Raw genomic sequence first — 6,161 nt, forward strand, 5'->3', positions numbered from 1 at the left:
CACTTCTATAGAAAGCCCTGTGCATCTATGCCACTAATAGTAGGTGGACTATACCTCTTAAACCTCTCAACCTTCTTATGCTCCTCCTCTGATGCCCATGCCTCAACTCAGGCTGAACCGGAATAACAGGCTGTATCAATCCCGCCTAAGCCAATGTACCAAACATGCTCAGGAACTACGCTAAAGTCTCCTGAAGTACGGGGGTAACAACAGGCTCCTCCGGTGCCTGACCCCCAATCAGATCTATTGGCGGCACCTCAACTACTGCTCTGGCAAATGCTCTAGCTGCGAGTTAAGCACGTTAACAGTTGTTTTATTTTTTGGGGTGTATTATAGCTCTCAACTCTAAGTTACCTACTCAATACCTCTCGGTCATAGAGTGATTTTACCTAATTTGGCTTTCTCAATCCCAAATGGGCATGAAGCTAAATAGTTGATATGAGCTCTAGTAGGATTTTCCCTATCTCTAGTTCAAACTCTTTAGTTAGGCTAATCAAATCCTTAACTAGACCAGTTTCTTATTAGCCAAGTTTTCTTAGACTAGGTCCCTCTTTCTCAAGTAAAGACCAAGTCAAAAAGGCATGAATAAATATTTGTAACCATTAATTCTATAATTAAAGCATAGACAAGGCTAAATAAAAACCACCCAATTATAAACAATCAATGAATTAAATACTCATAAGGTTTACACACTAGGGTTGGGTCACAATCCTAGTCAAAGTCTAGCTACTCATGGTAGAAAATGAAGAAAATAAAGAAGAAATACTAATTAAACCCATAATATAAAATTAAAATGATAAACTATAATGTTTTAATCCCAAAATGGTCACAAATTTCCAAAAAAGGAAAACTACAACGGCTACAACTACTAGAACTTTAAAACTTGACCTAAGAATGTGATTCCCATATATTTATAATGGCTCAAAATTGCTGACAAAAATGCCCCTCGGGAGGTTCCGCGGCTGCACAATTCCATGTGCGGTATGCACATTTCTTGAATCTGCAAGGAATTGAATTCTGCAGCCGCACAATTTGTTTTGCGATTGTAATTCGGCTTCTGCGGCCGCACAATTCTTGTGTGGTCCGCACTTCGGGCAAGACTTCAGTCTTGGTCATTTGCACACTCTTTGAACTTTTGAATTCTTGTAAGTGCGGACCGTGTTCTACGGTCGCATAATTCTTATGCAGCATGTACTTATGCTTCAAGTACTTCAGGGCCTCTTCATCAATTATGTGGCTGTAAAGATAATTCTGCGGTCTACACTTGCTTCTACGGCTGCAGAAATATATCTGCAGACCACACTTCTTATATGCTGTGCCCCTTCTTGCATTGTGAGTCGGAGAACTCCTTTTTGAGTCGGATTTCTTCATAAGAGCCCAAATTTCTAACATTCCTGCAATTTGCACATTTTAATTAGTTTTGGGGAACACAAATCATTACTTTCGGACTAAAACAAAAGTCAAAAGGTACTAATAAGTGATCAAAATCCACACTTATCATGTCCTCACCATCTGTGAGAGAATAGACATACAAAGTCTCGCCTTCGAAATCAATAAATCCGCACGACAGGAATGAAAGAAGTGGAATTTTCCTAATTTTTCTATAACCTCTCGAAGATAAGTACAGAAGTCTCTGTACTGATTTGCAAGACTCTACTAAATTTGCTCGTGACTCATGGAACCTATGAACCTAGAGCTCTGATACCAACTTGTCACGACCCAAAGTCCCACCATAGGCGTCGTTATGGAACCTAGTCTCCAAGACTAGGTAAGGCAATTACTTACAACAATTAAGCCAGTTTAACAATGATAATTTGGAATAGTGTTTAACATGAATACTGAAACAAAACCGAAATGAGCCTATGCGGAAATAATCATAATAACTTCACAAGACTAGGTAATACAAAGTCACGAATTCTAGCCGAATACATGGAAAGATCTCAAAGATCGAAATACAATACTGTTCAAATAACAAGCTGACAGTACAGTGAAAGAAAAGGACTCCAAGGGACTGCGAAGACCAAGTAGCTTTACCTTGATTCCTCGCGATCAATAAGCTAATCCTGCTTGAATTCAATATCTCCAATACCTGGATCGACACAAAAATGTATAGAAGTGTAGTATGAGTACAACATGGTCGGTACCCATTAAGTATCAAGACTAACCTATATGGAGTAGTGACGAGGTACAAGTCAAGACACCTACTAGTCAAAATATCCTGTACAATATAGAATTATAGAGCTAATAATGAAAATCAGGAACCCGTAAATGAAAACAAGAATCAACAGGTGATATAAACAGTAAAGTAATAAGAACACCGTGAATGTACCATTGAAACCAAATAAGGAAAACGAATGACAACCAATTAATTAAGCTACTATAACACAAGCTTCGCAACGAAATTTACCTGAGATACCTCCTCTCATAATCACAAGTGACGAGTCCCAACCCACGAATTATAGGCTCATGACACCTTGTTCCCACATCTCTAATCATAACTGCATAGATAACTCACGTGCCAATATCTCAGTCCGCCCGGCATGACCACATGCTCACTATCACAATTCGCCCGACATGGTCACATGCTAAATATCAACATGAAAGTAGATAATACAAGAATACATGGGCACGATCGATAAATCTTAAGTTTTATACTCCTGAACTATTATAAGTGGCATGCTACAATGTATGTTTGTGCGAGTGTACTATTACATCCCAAGTCAACAATTAATATCAAAGACATTGAGTAGCTCATTTAAAGCAACACAACAAGTCAAGTATGGTGTATGACATAGACAAAGGGGTATCACACCATCACATAAATATCGTCAATATAATGCCTTCAGGTCATCACACATCATCCCTGCCATTGCCACCCCTATCTTTCTGATAGCCACTCGTATCACCTTGCCATGGAAATATCATCAGCCACCCGTATCACTCTGTTAGCCACCTATATCACTCCGTCATGACAATATCATTAGTCACATGTATCACTCCATATAATAGTCACCATTATTACTCCACCCGCACAATAATACAATATCCACCCTTATCTCTCTGCCCGGACAATAACCCAATAGCCACCCATATCACTACGCATAATCAACAACAGTGACATGCCACTATTATGACCCGCATAACAACAACAATGAGATGCCACTCTTATGCTCCGCATAACAACAACCAATCCACACAATAATTCACAAGTGCTAACATCATAACAACATGACATATCAACTCGCACCATAAGTGCCTAAAGGCCACAACCTTTCGAAAAAACCAACAATATCAATATTTCTACAACAATTAGCCCACGACTCAAATATAGTGTATTTAGATTTTCAATAACAACAAAATAAATGGGAGAGTAACTCAACAATGAACAACACCCCGTTTAAGAAAAACTTCAATTAAAATAGATTAATATCTTTCAATAACTCCAACTTCAATTAATTCTTAAGGATAAACTCGATAATGAAGGTATCTCTATGAAATGGTAAACTTCGGATTCTTGTGCATAAAATAGGCAAACAATGAAGGAGATGACACAAACTAACAACTACGTCTAATGCATGAGAATAACCCGGCAACAAAGGGTATCATGTAACAACAATTTTAATTAAGAATAACTCGACAATAAAAGAAGTCACATAATGATAAGGTAACAACTCAAATAAAGAATACAAGAGTAAAATTGACAAGTAAAGGATGTGACATGTAGCAACAACTTCAAATAAAGCATGTGGGAGTAAACATAACAAATAAAATCTATAACGCATGCTAACAATTTCAAATAAACATATGAAGGAAGCCTAAGAGTCTAAACCGGTCAATTCTTACTTATAAGCTCGAGTACACACACGTCACCTCACGTACCCAGCTTTCACACGACAAAAATAGCACAACCTACTTAAATAATAAGGAGTAGTTCCCCCACAGAAAGTTAGGCAAGATACTTACATCAACGAAGCCAAATCAATACTCTAAAATGAACTTCTCATGTGAAACAACCTCTGGATGGCTCAAAAGTAGCCAAAATAACTTAATATCATGAATAAAAATCATTGGAAATAATTCCGGATAATAAAGTTTCGATCTTTGATGAAATCTAAAAAGTCAACTCCGGGCTCGCATCTCAGAACTCGACAAAACTTACAAAATACGAACACCCATTCCGATTCGAGTCCAGCCTTACCAAAATTATCCAATTCCTACATCAAATCGATCTTCAAATCCTCATTTTACATTTCTGATTTACAAAAGTTCTCATTTTCTCCAATTCTAACCACTAATTTAATGATAAAAACAAAGATGAAATCATGAAATATAATCAAATTCGGGTCAAGAACATTTACCCCAATCCAACACGTGAAAATCCCCTCCTAAATCACCCAAATTCGAGCTCTCTAAATCAAAAAGTAATAAAACTATCAAACCTTCGATTTATAACATGTTTTACCCAGAACTTCCGCTTTTGCAGACTCACATTCTCATATGCGAAGCCACATCAGCGGAATATTCATTGTAGCTATGCAAACAACTAAAATCCCAGATGACCGCACTTGCACCTACTCACTCTGCATCTGCAGAGACTTCCAACCCAGCTCACAATAACACCTGCACCTACACACTCGCACTTTCATAGCCGCATCTGTGGGAATGACATAGCAGATGCACAAAACCTCAACTCCACATCATCAAGCTTTTGCACCTTCTCGTCTGTACCTGCACCTAGTGGTCTGCAGGTGCGACCACACCAAATCCCTGCCCAAACCAACTTCACCCAACATTATCTAAATGATCGGCAACCCGTCCGAAACACACCTGGGGACCTGTCCGAACATAGCAACAAGTTTCATAACATAACGAAGTGCACCAGTACAACCACTTTTGCGACAAACACTCCGCATCTGCGGAGACTTCCAACCCAGCTCACAACCGCAGTTGTACCTACACACTCGCACCTTCATAGCCACATCTGTGGGAATGACATCGCAGATGAGCAAAACCTCAACTCCACATCATCTCGTTTTTGCGCCTTGTCATCCGCACCTACACCCAGTGGTCTGCAGGTGCGACCACACCAAATCCCTGCCCAAACCAGCTTCACCCAACATGATCCAAATGATCGGCAACCCGTTCGAAAAACACACGGGCCCCCGTCCGAACATACCAACAAGTCTCATAACATAACGCTGACCTACGCGAGGCCTCAAATCTTATCATACAATATTAAAACTACGAATCGCACCTCAAATCGAACTTAATGAACTTTCAACTTCTACAACTCACGCCGAATCATATCAAATCAACCCAGAATAATGTCCAATTTTTCATGCAAGTCTCAAATAATATAATGAAGTCGTACCAACTCCCAAAATCATAATCAGGACCCAAAATCAATAAAGTCAACTCCCGATCAAACTTCTCACTTTTCAAACTTCATCTTTCCAACTTTCGCCAAAATGTATCAAATCAACCTATGAACTTCCAAATCTAAATTCGGACATACGTGTAAGTCCAAAATTACCATACGAAGCTATTGGAATCATCAAAATACTATTCCGGAGTCGTCTATACTAATGTCAAACTCTTGTCAATTCTGGCCACTTAAGCTTCTAAAACAAGAATTCTTCTTCCAAATCGATCCCGAATAATCCAAACACCAAACATGCAAGTCATAATACACATTATGAAGTTACTCGAAACCTTAAGCCACCGAACGTGAAGCTAATTCTCAAAATGACTGGTCACATCATTACAGTTCAAGACACTAAGATTTATCAATAAAATTAAGGAACAGAAATGTCACTAGAGTTTTAATTCTAACAAGGCAATTAATCCTCTTAATCTCCTAGTTGACATCATAGTAATTATAAAATTTCACCGAATTTTCTAAGAGAACAGATAACAGCTAATCTCGCAAAACATTCAATCCCTTGGAACCGAAATATAATGTCCATTGAAACCAGAGATACATATATGACATCTTCTTCAAGATGAGTAGTTGATAGTAACACTTAGATTACTAAGTGTAACTATTTCTATTCTGAGCTCCCATCCATAATGAGCATAGAATCAATACAATTTAAATGCATTAAGCCAATTTTTAAACATAGATGCAAAACAAACTAGCTTAAGCACAAATATACCAAAAA

General features: G+C 38.3%; 1 long non-coding RNA gene across 1 annotated transcript; it reads right to left on the minus strand.

Moving 5' to 3' along the window:
• Positions 1-828: 828 nt before the first annotated feature.
• Positions 829-3,296, minus strand: LOC104110420 (uncharacterized). Its single transcript, XR_011411132.1, has 3 exons — positions 2,408-3,296; positions 2,035-2,089; positions 829-1,394 (listed from the first exon to the last, which is right to left on the minus strand). It is a non-coding gene; the product is annotated as an uncharacterized lncRNA (long non-coding RNA).
• Positions 3,297-6,161: the final 2,865 nt, after the last annotated feature.

Source organism: Nicotiana tomentosiformis, chromosome 9 (genome assembly GCF_000390325.3).
Source record: "Nicotiana tomentosiformis chromosome 9, ASM39032v3, whole genome shotgun sequence".
NCBI lineage: Eukaryota > Viridiplantae > Streptophyta > Magnoliopsida > Solanales > Solanaceae > Nicotiana > Nicotiana tomentosiformis.